Consider the following 15,187-nt stretch of genomic DNA (forward strand, 5'->3'; position numbering starts at 1 on the left):
CTAACCCGACTGACCCGACCCGACAACCCGACCCGTAACCCGACCCGTTTGAGAGCACTATCAGAGGGGTACTATTTACAGTACAATTTATTTTGTATGGTTTAGCATACTTTAAGGCTACCATACTTTTTGAAAACAGAAAAAACGGGACATCTTACAAATTAGTAATAAATATTGCATTTTGTATTAATTTTATCTTTCGAATTTTACTACAGTATCGCACTAGTTATACAACTTAAAATAATGTATTAATATAGTCCATACTCAGTGGCGTATTTAGGGGGAGGGCTTCCGGGCTCAAGCCCCCCACCGAAATCTTACTTACTATAGTAAAGTATATGAAATATCTTGCAGAATTTTCATATTTTCAGGCAAAGCACCCCCGGAAGTTAGCAAAGCCCCTCCCGAAACAAAATCGTAAATACGCCACTGTCCATACTTAATCAACAGTGCTAAAAATTATTATAGAAGCTAGAAGCTGTTATACAATATAAACGCAATCAGTGAACATACAATATTTAGGCAAAAATTATATTTTCAATATTATTACGCATACCACCTTTACATGCTCTACATGTCTATAAAGAAAAATATCCAGATTTATGAAGTTGTTTCAAAATTTCAATAGACTAATTTATTGTTGTTAACCTAAAATGCGAACTAAAAGAAAGCAATTTGCATAATTGTTTTTCTGAAGCAGAAAAAAATGTGTTTTCGGGGCTGGTCTGCAACGTCACAAGAATTTGTTGCCACCTCGGGGTATACATTCTTACTTTTAGTGATAAGAGTGCTACTTAGGAGGATTTAAACATTGCATGTTATATCCGGGGAAGCAGCGATTGCAATAATAATAAAGATTAGAATGAAATTGTTCCTATAGTATTGTCGGAATTGAAAGCAAAAGGAATAAGTCGATTTTATTATCTTTTCAGAAATTTTGATATGTAATTAATAATAATAATAAAGAAAAAAACAGGACAAGAAGGAAAATTTCTGCACACCGGGACAAATTTTAAGAAACCGGGGCGTATGGTAGCCTTACATACTTATTTGCATGCGGAGTGTCAGTACGGAGCCACTACGTAGCAGAGTTGAAACAAAACCTCGTAAATAGGTTGCCAACTCAGGAAAACAAAATTACCGGCACATCCTCAAAATTCTCTGTACAAATGAGAAACTGAAGACTGTATTGATCGTTATTGTATTTACCAGCAATTGCCACTTGTTTAAAATTATCGAAACAGATGAATAATACTGGATATTAATCTTAATGTAACAATAGTTGATTCATAAAATGAAATTTATTCTATAAACTTCACTTCAAACAAAGGAAATTGCTTTAAAAAGTCATTTTCTACTCTCAATAAATGAATAAAATTCTTTTACAATAAAATATAAGTGTTATCAAATTTGTTATGTTAAATAAATAAAAAAAACTGCCATACGTTAAAAAAATATCGATAATGTATAATACAACGGAAATTTGTGTTTGTAAAGGCACTGTTGAAAAATTTCGATGTTCAATGTTATATTCTGGATTGCAGATTCCAAAATACCGGTCAGAAGGGGTCTAATAAGAAGTTTGTACCGGTCACCGGCCTTAATCAAAATTACAGCAAATACCGGGCAGTTAGCAACTCTACTCGTAAATCAGAATGCTGAATGCACCAAAATACTTCACCATGCATTCTATAGTTTCTGCAAAATGAGTTTAATGAAGATGATCATATAAAACAAAATACTGTGTTATAATTTTCCCTTTAACAGTCTACTTTGTGGATTTGTTATATCTTCCACTTATCAATTTCCTGTACGAGATGAGAATAACGGTTTCTGCGCAAGATAGAAAGAAAAAAATACATTTTTCTCATAAGGATTCAGTTCACGTAAGAAATAATGAATAAGTTTAATAATAAGAGCCGAGGAGTGAAAAACTAACTCAGCAATAATGATTGTAAGTATAAATATAAATATAAAAAAAACAAAAAAAACAAAAACAAACATTTAATTCCATCATCGTTAGGATAAGATCAATATAGTGAATCACACGATAGTGTGAACAAACCAAACCACACAATAGTGTGAACAAAGTCCTGTTAGAAAAATACTCCATAAATGTGACACATTTTTTAATGCTTCTACCATTTATACAAACCCTCACATTGTTTTCGTTCTGGCGGCGCCCCTAATAGAGTACAAACGAAAATTTCGCCTGCACATTTCTGTGCAAATGATGTACAAGCGATTGATATAATTTGTGATTGAATTGGATATGGTGGGGGCTACCATTTAGACAGCCCCACTTTGTTTTCGTTCTGGCGGTGCCATTAATTGTGTACAAACGAAAATTACGCATGCATATTTCTGTACAAACGATGTACAAACGATTACGAAAATTTGTGATTCAATTGGACATGTTGGTGGGAAGCTACCACTTAGAGAGCCCCCAGTTTGTTTTCGTTCTGGCGGCGCCCCTAATTGTGTACAAACGAAAATTTTGCCTGAACATTTCTGTAAAAACGACGTACAAACGATTGCGACAATTTGTGATTGAATTGGACATGGTCGGGGGCTACCACTTAGACAGCCCCACTTAGTTTTCGTTCTGGTGGTGCCCCTAATTGTGTACAAACAAACATTTCGCCTGCTCGTTTCTGTACAAACGAAGTACAAACGATTCCGACAATTTGTGATTTAATTGGACATGGTGGGGAGGTATTACTTAGAAAGCACCCCACTTAGTTTTCGTTCTGGCGGCGCCCCTAATTGTGAACGAACAAACATTTCGCCTGCCCGTTTCTGTACAAACGAAGTACAAACGATTGCGATAATTTGCGATTGAATTGGACATGGTGGGGGGGCTACCACTTAGACAGCCCCCTTTTTTCTGTTCTGTCGGCGCCCCTAATTGTGTACAAACGAAACTTTTGCCTGCACATTTCTGTACACACGAAGTAGAAACGATTGCGATAATTTGTGATAGAATAGAACATGTTGGTGGGGGGCTACCAGTTAGACAGTCCCCCACTTTGTTTTCGTTCTAGCGGCGCCCCTAATTGTGTATGAACATACATTTTGTCTGCACATTTCTGTACAAACGAAGTACAAACGATTGTGACAATTTGTGATTCAATTGGACATGGTGGGGGGGCTACCACTTAGACAGCCCCCATTTTTTTCTGTTCTGGCGGCGCCCTTAATTATGTACAAACGAAAATTTCTCGTGCACATTTCTGTACAAACGAAGTACAAACGATTGCGACAATTTGTGATTGAATAGGACATGGTCGGGGGCTACCACTTAGACAGCCCCCAATTTTTTTCGTTCTGGCGGCGCCCCTTATTGTGTACAAACGAAACTTTTGCCTGCACATTTCTGTACACACGAAGTAGAAACGATTGCGATAATTTGTGATAGAATAGAACATGTTGGTGGGGGGCTACCAGTTAGACAGTCCCCCACTTTGTTTTCGCTCTAGCGGCGGCCCTAATTGTGTACGAACATACATTTTGCCTGCACATTTCTGTACAAACGAAGTACAAACGATTGTGACAATTTGTGATTCAATTGGACATGATGGGGAGGGGGCTACCACTTAGACAGCCCCCACATTGTTTTCGTTCTGGCGGCGCCCCTAAGTTTGTTCAAACAAACATTTCGCCTGCACATTTCTGTACAAACGATGCACAAACGAATGCGACAACTTGTGATTGAATTGGACATGGTGGGGGGGGGCTACCACTTAGACAGCCCCCATTTTTTTCTGTTCTGGCGGCGCCCTTAATTATGTACAAGCGAAAATTTCGCGTGCACATTTCTGTACAAACGAAGTACAAACGATTGCGACAATTTGTGATTGAATAGGACATGGTGGGGGGCTACCACTTAGACAGCCCCCAATATTTTTCGTTCTGGCGGCGCCCCTAATTGCGTGCGAACATACATTTCGCCTGCACATTTCTGTACAAATGAAGTACAAACAATTGCGACAATTTGTGATTCAATTGGACATGGTGGGGGGGGGGAGCTACCACTTAGACATCCCCCATTTTTTTCTGTTCTGGCGGCGCCCCTTATTGTGTACAAACAAAATTTTCGCCTGCACGTTTCTGTACAAACGAAGTACAAACGATTGCTATAGTTTGTGATTGAATAGGACATGTTGGTGGGGGCTACCAGCTAGACAGCCCCCAATTTGTTTTCGTTCTGGCGTCGCCCCTAATAGTGTACAAACGAAAATTTGGCCTGCACATTTCTGTACAAACAATGTACAAACGATTGCGATACTTTGTGATTCAATTGGACATCGTGGGGGGAGCTACCACTCAGACAGCTCCCCACTTTGTTTTCGTTCTGGCGACGCCCCTAAGTTTGTTCAAACAAACATTTCGCCTGCACATTTCTGTACAAACGATGCACAAGCGAATGCGACAACTTGTGATTGAATTGGTTTTGGGGGGGGGCTACAACTTAGACAGCCCCCATTTTTTCTGTTCTGGCGGCGCCCTTAATTATGTACAAACGAAAATTTCGGGTGCACATTTCTGTACAAACGAAGTACAAACGATTGCGATAATTAGTGATTGAACAGAACATGTTGGTGGGGGGGGGGTTCCAGTTAAACAGCCCCAATTTGTTTTCGTTCTGGCGGTGCCCCTAATAGTGTACAAACGAAAATTTGGCCTGTACATTTCTGTACAAACAATGTACAAACGATTGCGGCAATTTGTGATTTAATTGGACATGGTAGGGGCTACCATTTAGGGGAACTCCCTCGAGAGGAATCACTCTACTTATTTATTGCAAAAAGCAGAATTTAAAAATTCGCATTCGTCCAAAGTTATCGTGTGAAGTAACAGCCGTTTGTATGTACGTACTAATATTGATAAGTTCCACTACGCGATCCCAATTAATAGTTCATATACCCGCGCCACACACACACACACTAGCATTTGTACACACGAAAGTATACCTGGTAGTATCCACACGCTTACGCCGGAAACTAGAAACAAAGACACACACACACACACACACAGGGACAGAGAGAGAGAGAGAGAATATCTTGTTGTACCTTTATACTGAATGCACCATTACTCACAAAGTCAGTTAAAAAAGAAAAAAGAAAAAAGTTGTAAATGAAACTTTCAAAGATTGGTACCACTGCTGCGTGTCACACATGAGATTGTTCCATAATGATTGATTCGTAATATGATGTATATGGGTTTCTTAATGGTAGTATAACAAAATGCCTTCAAATTGACCACTAAATAAAAAGTGAAATTTATTTCTCAAATTTTGTAAAATCGAAGTCGGTGGGCATTATGGGAACAGTCTACAATAACAATATATGCAAATAAATATTAATATACTTCACGTTTTCCAGTGGGTGCAAGAAAGCTTCGAATAGTATTTGTTGCCAGAAGCATTAGCTGATGTAAATATATATATATATATATATATATATATATATATATATATATATATATATATATATATATATATATATATATATATATATATATATGTATGTATGTATGTATATATATATAATTTGATGAGATTTAGTGGAGAAAATATATATAATAGTTTTAGTAAGGATTTTTTGTTTATAATATACTTCTTGTTTCATTATTTTTTATTTGATTCCATGTCAGTAAGGACTAGACAAAGAACGACGTGTACAGAAGGGGTCGTCCTCAATGGAATATCGTATATCAGTGGCTCCCAATCATGTTTATCTGGCACCCTCAATGCAAGCCCTTAATACTACACACATTTCTCACTGCTTGTTGGCTACACGTACTTTTTTCTGATCTTTTACCTGATTTCAGATGCACCATTGAATTTTCAATTCGATAGTAATAATAATAATAATAATAATAACAATAATAATAATCTCAATATATTTATATTTCCTCTAGCAAGACTTCTGAATACCTTTGTAGTCCAATATTATTATTTACCAGCTGTATTCCTAATTAAACCACAGTTCGTATTCAAAAAATATTTTGCATTCCTACTTTTAATTTAACATCTCTTTTATATCATTCGTAATATTTCTAATTAAGAATGTAGTTTATTTCTGTCAGTAGTTTCTGCACTTCTGTTCTTGGAAATAACATCCCATCAACGTGGGTTTTCATCGCTCCAATAGTGATAATTTTTTCGGTCCACCAGACCATTAAGGTAAATATCACTTCATCAAAGAATACCGGAGAGAGGGGCACGGTGGTTCAGTGGTAGAACGCTTAGCTCTGGTGTAGGACTACTGGTTCGATTCCCGGCCAAGTAAAGTTGTGGTGGACAATATTGTATATGTGAGTTTTCCCGGGTTACCCTCGTTTCCTTTTGATATCACCCATTCTTTCATCATCATTCACTTGCTTTAATCATCGTCATTCTAAAGGGCATAATGTGGGACGTTAAGCTGACAGTCTGAACGTTACCAGAGAATACCATGTCATTTACGACAATATTGCTGTCATCGATATTTCATATCATTACTTCGCAAGACTCAATGCGGTGATCAAAGTCGTCTTCCGTTATTTCATGCACTAAACGCATTCTCCTAGGGTTTAAATTTATACCGCCTTATGCGGAGTCGTTTTGATGTATGATTAGCGTTATACTAAAGGTTTGACTACTGCAATTAACATATGTTAATCGAACTCTTTAGTATGGTACTAATCATACTTCAGAATGACTTTACATAAAGAGCATAGTATCCAAAATTCATTGCGCTGAACTCTGGGAAACACCTAGCTTGTTAGCAACTCTGGTTTTCAATGAATGCGGAGTTTCCACAAAAGATTGTAAATTCAAAGAAACTGCCAAATTGCTACATTGTTTCGGCCTTCCTGATCGCATGCGATACCTTTCTGCAAAACATTCAATGGTCTCTTAGGCAGTTGACTTCGAAATTGGGTTACGTTCGGAAAATCTAGCATTAAATAACTGTTGTACCTCTGTATATGATGTCTTCCTATCCTATAACCGGTGTCACGTCAGAAGGGCCCGAACAAAATGGCGAGGACCGAAAGGCCTTAGTCAGAAGGGCCCCAGTCATAAGGTCCTGAGTCAAAAGGACCCTGGTCAAAAGGGCCCCCTGACAAAAAGGCCCCACGTTAAGAAATCTGAGATATAGCCTGCAAAACTTCAGAAGTATAAAAATACTTATTAGATGAAAAATATTACGTAGACATATCTGTTTATTTGTGTTGAAAGAATATACATGTGAAAAAAATATAGGGTTAGTAAAAATGTTACGACAGACCAGTAATAACGATGGAGGTATGCGTGGATGGAGGTACAGTAAATATTGCAGATGGGTATTGATGCAAAAACTACATTGAATGGGGTATGGACTTCATGTCAAATACTTTGGATTCTGCGATATTTGATAATACACAATATCTTTTGAATGGAAAGAGGTGTGTTTGACACATGTATTTAGGGTAGAATGTTCCCACAGATGAGATGAAGAACTCATTTTTTTTAAAAAAAATCTATCTTCATTCGTTTGCGAGATAGGGTGCTACGTTTGACTTTTGTATCTAGTAGACCAAAGTATCTGGACAGGCAAAGAGACACGTAGACGTAGAAAAGTAAAAGGTTGCAGGTGTGTTGATGCGAAAACTGCACTGAGTGAGGGCGTGGACATAATGACAGCCATCCTAGATTCCGCCATATTGGATATCACATAACATTTTTAAATGGAAAGGAGTATGTTTAGCACATCAATTTAGGATTGAATTTTCCTACAAACGAGAATATGATTCATTCTTTACCAATCATAATTCTTTTACGAGGAAAGTGTGCTATGTTTGACATTAGTGTGTAGTAGACAAAAGTATCAGGACAACAAAATAATAATGCAAATGTTGCAAGTGTGTGTTTTTGCAAAAACTACATTGAATGGGGATGTGGATACTGTTGATCACATAAATATACAGATATTATTTAAGCAAACTACTATAAAATGTCCTCTAAAATTATTTTATCCCTCCAAGTTAATACAGTTAGTATTTAATAGCAAACACGCAACGATTTATAACTTTCTTTAAACATTTCGGCATCGTTGTTACAATTTTCCTGGTGTAGTGTGGGGAAATATTGTTCCAATCTGTACGCAATGCTTTTCTCAAACCTTCTTTCACTGTAACTCGTATATATTGACCTTACGTTGCAATTCGTTCCAAAGATTCTCAATGGGATTAAAGCCGGTACTGTGTGGTGGGGTTTAGCGCACTTTTGGGCAGTTTTAAAGCAATCTTTTCTTTACAACATATACTTTGTTTAGGATCAATATCTTGATAAAATTAGAAGTCCTTTTAAGAACGTTAAGATTATATTTCTTCTGTATTTTAAAGTAGGCTGGAAGTTCTTGACATTTATTTCTGTATTTACTTGTCGAAAACTATTATTCTACCATCATATTCATGGAGGTTAACTTAAATTTGACGATAAAAAAACTTTCCCACCAGTTTTTGAGTTTATTTCAAAAGCTCTAGAAAATTTAAGTATCTTATATTTCCTAATTTGGGTAATACATGGTTTCTTTCTAGCAATTCTACCATTATATCCTTCCCGTATTAACTCTATATGGTACAATACACTGACCAGAAGAAAAATCGTTATCACTCACTACTATTTGAACGACGTTGTTGAGCTCTACCAAATATTCGAAACTGCACATTAAAAGAATTCTATTGCTTTATAGTCATAAAGTAACAATTAATCACAAATATACTTAATATTAAAATATGTTATACATATGTGGTAACTTCTCAATATTTTACAAACGCAAGCAAACGAACACAGAAACGTTAAGAACACAATGAAGTACTATTTATTAGTTACCTGTCTAAATACTTTCTTCTACTAGAAACAAATGTCAAACTTAACACACACTATCGCGTAAATGAATAGAGAGCTGTCAAAAGTCGACTCAGTAAGGGATGCGCACGAGACGAGTCGAGACAGAAGTTTCCTGAGAATATCCGAGTCGAGACACAGCTATTCCAATAGAAAAATGCACATTTTTCGAGTCGAGACATCACATTTACAGTACATTTTTGAGAAGAGACAGCCTCAAATCTTGTCTCGTGCGCATCCCTAATTCAGATTATTGTTTGTAGCAAGATTCTAGCTTAAATTTATGTGACACATGTACCCCTGTCTATTTGAAAATATTTAATAGTATATAATATGCGGAATTCAAGTTGGGTGCCATGATCATTTAACGCAGTTTTAACACCAATACCAACCTGTAACATTTACTTTTCCTTTGCCCATTTGTCTCTTTGTTACTGCCCTGTCATGATACTTTTTTCTATTAGATACATATGTCAAACACCCTGTCTCATAAACAAATGGTAATGTGTCAAAAATCAGTTCACATTCATATTTGTGGAAATATAAAGCCTAAACTGAAGTGTAAGATCATAGCCTTTTCCATTAAAAATGTACGATCCGCAATATAGTGTAATTCAAAATGGCTTCCACGGTGACCACATTCCAAGCCAATGCAGTTTCTGCAATAACGCCAATTGCAACATTTGATTTTCCTCCCTCCACGCGTGTCGTTATTATTGTTCTGTCCCAATATTTTTGACTAAGCCTGTATGGAGATCCACATGTATGTTCTTACACCAAAATTAAAGAAACGTTTTCAAGATAATATTATTCATATAATACGTATTTTTCTACTTTGATTCAGGGGCAGAAATTGAATTTTAGAACTAAGGAAACAATCATTAATAGATAGTCTGATTGAGCTAGGGTCTCGAGAATAGAAACTCAGAGATATGATATGATATGATTTTCACTTCAGCATCCCTTTCAGCAGCGAGGCTGTATGAGATGTGAATCTACTGATTAATGTGGAATTCGAACCACATGAGATCCCGCCGGGAATCGAACCCGGGTCTTCCACGTCTACAAACTCAGAGAGAAACAGTTGAAAGCAAACTTTCATCGAGAACCTACTTAAGCGATAGTGATTGTTGAAGAACAAACAGCAACCAAACAATATTAAGATCACCATTCAAGTTTCCTTTTTGTCTGTAATAACCACTGATATTCTTCCTTCTATTGGACAATCACTTCTACTTACTAAGGTGGCACTATCCACTCGTGCATTTTTGATTTCCACTTCTTTTTTGATTTCAGGCTTTCTGGCCGTGCGGTTATTTCTACCCGCGCTCCTTGCAATCAAGCCCTTTTTCGCTGGGCCCTTTTAACGTAAGGCTCTTTTGACTCGGGCCTTTTTGACCGGGGCCCTTTTGACGCTGGGCCCTTTTGACCGGGGCCCTTTTGACGCGAGGCCCTTTTGACGCGAGGCCCTTTTGACCGGGGCCCTTTAGACTCGGGGCCCTTTTGACGCGGGGCCCTTTTGACTCGGGCTCTTTTGACGCAGGGCCGTTTTGACCGGGGCCCTTTTGACGCAGGGCCCTTTTGACCGGGGCCCTTTTGACTCGGGCCCTTTTGTCGCGGGGCCCTTTTGACCGGGGCCCTTTTGACGCGGGGCCGTTTTGACTCGGGCCTTTCTGTCCTCGCCCTTTTATCCGGGCCCTTCTGACATGGAATCGTTGATACTCCTCACACAATAAAAGATCATAAACGGAATACTACTATAGAAATTATCACTCCTGCAGAATTACAGCGTGTTACTGGTAACGTCATCAAACGAGGTCAGCGATGAATGGATACCCATGCCCACTACTTCCAGCATATCTTATAAAAACATGTAACTGTTTAACGTTATTATTAACTATTCATTTTTAGTTAGTTAATTATTGCTGACAGTGTTGCTACAGTCCAAGCTCTGGAGTGGGCTGAAAAATAGTACCAAATTGAAATAAAAAGGGCTGAATTCATTATCCTATGGAACTGTGGAAGTAGATGAAACTTTTCCTAACAGAGGCCGCAAATTAAAGGGGAAACAAGTATCATCTTCGGTATGTATTGTAAGAAACCAAACGCGCCTCTATTTCAGAGTGACCAAAATAGTGTTATGGCCATATATGAAAAAATATATAAAACTAGGAACAAATCAATCATCTCTGAGTTCGTGTGTAAACAGTACATTATAATAAAATATTAAAATATAAATTATTGCACTTATTCTCTCTTATTTCAGACCGAAGGAGGATAGTAGAATATAAGGTAAGCAAACTGATATTTGTAAAAAATGTAAAACCGGTTCAGAGTTCTAGAACCTTCCCTGAAAGACATCACAAGAAAAAGATGTAGGAAGAATCTTACTGACATTTTTTGAAAATGTGACAAGCATTTGTTATATGGTGCTGAACTGGGTAGAATTGTACCAACATTTTCACAAAAGGGGCTGAAAATGCCAGTGTGGTACCAGCAGGGCGATTAATGACAAAAAGGGCTTAATTTGGTACAATTGTACCAAGCGTGGCAACAGTGACTGCTGATAAAAGTTACTTGAATTTTATGCGTAAGGAATACCGACTTTATGTGGTATATTCTGTATAACGTAGAAGTGATTATTTCAATAAATTAGTATCATATATACTGGTTACTTATTTACGGAAAAGCATGTTATAGCAGTTTCAGTGGAGAAAGTAGAATTCTTAGCAAGATCAGTTTATCTGTCTGCAAGCGAGTTGTCTTTACTACGTTAGTTTGAAAAGACCAAACGTTCACGCGTAACGGTCATGAGTCAATTTCGTAGGCGTTGGCAGCCAGACTCCGCCCGCCATGCGGTGGACACTAAGTAAACTATTAAAGGAAATCATTTCAGAAACATTAATCCTCGTTAGAGTACGTTACACAACAACGATCAGTCACCACGATTAAGGTCCTTGAAAGAAACAAAATGAAATTAATTCAAAACAGTGGGTGTGGTCATCTTTGTATTAATTATGCATATATATGTATATATATATAATTTTTATTATTATTAGGAATTTGATGTCCAAAATCAGAGCTATACCTCAGAGTACGGTTGTTGCTCATAAGATGCCATCAGCTATTCTTTTAATTTCACTAAAAGTTCAACGAATAATTTTAATGCCATCTTGTGCAAGCAGTACTAAATGATTTTTTAATTTTTGTTTGCTCTAATTAGCACTATGAACCACATAGACAAATAAAAAAAGGCAACTAAATGCATTACAATTGCTGAGCTATAAGCTTCATCCAATTGAGGACACGCGTATATGATTCCATGATAGTTCTTGTTAAACAGGTACGCTTAAATTCGTACCTAATTTTTTTAACATATAAGATTTAATGGCGCTACAGTTTTTTTCTTCCTCTTGATTTAAGAAGTATCTGTGAACAGGTCCTTTACGCAACATGTGTCGGTGGCCTTGCTGTGTTGTAAGTGAGCGTTACGCCCCCCTTATAGGCACAAGATGTATATCACAAAAGGCGTTGGTAAATATAGATGGATACCAGTTTGTATGGTATATAGAGCATATATACTGTTTCCTCTTGGTTTTATTTTCTTCCGTCGCGCGGTATGTGGTATAGTTACACATATTAAATGACCAAAGCGAGTTACTTTTGCTTTTTGAACTATATTAATAGGTCACCAAATATCGCTTTGGCGTGCTTAATAGTGAAATCTAAACTTGAATTTCTAGTTTATTTTTATCAGTATTAATATTGCTGTCACTTCCAATTTATTTTGGACTCTGCTAGTATGATATAGTTTTATTTCTTGGCTTTGATGCATGCAGTTTCTTGTTCGATCCCAGATCCCGCCACTTTAGCTTTGTGGTTGAGAAACACCATGCTGGTTAGTTTTCTTGGGGTTCTTCCATTTTCGTCATGCCACCACTAGCACCTATCTCATCAATACTATCTCCCTTAGCCTCTATAATTATGGGGCGTTAGATTAAAAAGAAAAAGGAATATGTGGACGCAGCAGTGCTTCTTGCGAAAGATGATCTTGAGTGATGATTAAAAGTAGGTTCCATTCTTTGTAAGTTCAGTATTACATAAGGACACTAAAGCTTAAACAGATTAAGAGTTCCATCGTGGCTAATCTGGTTAGAAGATACGAGTTAGTTGCGGCAGATCCGGGTTCGATGTTAGACGGCAGCTCACGTGGTTTGGATCCCACGTTTAGAAGAGTTGTATTTTCAGAATATCCGTATGCGTAAGGATAGATGGAGGTAGCAAGTATTGAAGTATACCGAGGCTCGAAGTTTTACTTTAAAGGTTTACTTTAAAAGGTTTACTTTAAAAGTTTTTGCTGGATTGATGTTATAAGAGTCAACTGTTTTACGCATATTGTATGAAAGACAACTTTCAATACGTCTTAAGTGTGCATAACATTTCTTCAAAATAAAGAAGAAAATACATACTATATATATAATACATACTATATATATGTATGTATAGTAAAATCTACCCCACTACTGTCTGTACAATGTTCATTGCTACTTTTTTAATCTCTATTAGGCGAATCTGTACGCTGCAGTCCCATAGCTGCGGAATGGTGTGGGGAAGATGAATCCTCCTTTGGAAAAATCTTTCAGCCCCCTTCATAATTTTAATTGTTTGTTGGTATGTTTTAAAAGGCCATGTGGTAACCATCCGGAGGAAATTCTGATACACTGAGAAAAAAAAATGTAGGTGGCATACTTAAAAACGTAGGTTACATTCGTAATTCCTGTAGTTTCTGGACTTAACGTACAACCGTATATAGCATCCTGCAGCAAACGTATAGCTGAAAAAGTATGTATTATACGTACTGTCTACATAAGTGCAATGACGTCATTCATGTGACGTCATCTACAGTAACAAGTATATACGGAGGTAATATCTAGCTTTGTGACGTCAGGATCGTATGTAGCATGTGGGTTAATAATGACGACACTCACTGACTATCAGGACGGAGCGTAATTTCAAGAAGTATGCAATATACGTTCTGTACGTGTGTTTCTTGCGTTCAATCCCGAGACAGCATCTATATTGTACTTGTGCCCCGTACGTACGACTAGATACAGTGTACGTATTGTACCTATGTATTATACAGATTTTCCTTATGTCGCACACAGCTTGTCCCGATACAGCATACAGAATATCCGTATGCACCATACAGAATGCACATATGCAGCTTACAGACTGTCTGCATGCGGCATATAGATTACACGTATGTCGCGTACAGGCTGGCCATATGTAATGTATGGACTGGATGTATGTAGCTTGTAGATTGTCCATATGAAATATACGGATTTTACCTGTATCGCATACGTATTGCCTTGTTGTAATATATGAATTGGACATATTCAGGATCTAGATTGTACGTATAGTGCACCATTATTGAAGTGCTGCAACATACTGAGAAATGCATGATACATTCTTACTGTAATGTTGCCACATATTGTTTTTCTCTGTATGGAAACAAAAATAGCTTAAAATATGTCTCCTTTGTGCCAATAATAATAAAATTAAAAATACTACACTTTTCAAATTTTAGTTTGGAGCAGTGAAACTGTCCAGAGAAATGTATTTATCTGCAGGGTGTAAGTTTGGACTTCCTGCTAATTCTTTGGAAAGCTACTGCAAAGCCAAGTGTTGAAAAGTGGCACAAGAGTTAATTTTAAAATTATTGGCACAAAGGAGGGTAACCATATGTTAAACTATTTTAGTTTTCATACAGAGTAAATCAATATGTGACAATATTACTGTAAGGATTTATCATACCTTTTGCAATAACTTAGTTGCAGCACTTCAATAATAATGCAAAATTCACAGCCATGTACAATCCTATGTTCAAACTCAAAAAAGACTTACGTACAGTCATTTATTAAGCCGTTATCATCCATTGCTTGTACAGTCACGAAAGAAAATATTCTTCAGTTGACAAAATTTGTTTTCCTAAAAACTCAACAATAAATTAACCTATCAGAGTACCGACTTTGGCAGGTTGTCAAGTTATAACTATTCGAAGAATAACAACAAAAAGATCCAAATTAATTAATTTGTTGCCGACCTATTGGCAAAAGAAAATTTGTCAACTGTCAAATACTTTCTTTTCCGTGTGTACTATATACAGACGACTTTACCTCATTCTTTTCCTTAATAATATCCTCTTCCAAAATGCAGTTGTTACCACAAGAGGCGTGAATAGGATTTTCCAGAAATAACTTCTATGAACATTTTAATTAACAGATAAGTTATTTTTTAAATGAAGCTATAATT

Source organism: Thermobia domestica, chromosome 1 (genome assembly GCF_964235325.1).
Source record: "Thermobia domestica chromosome 1, izTheDome1.hap1.1, whole genome shotgun sequence".
NCBI classification, from domain to species: Eukaryota; Metazoa; Arthropoda; class Insecta; order Zygentoma; family Lepismatidae; genus Thermobia; species Thermobia domestica.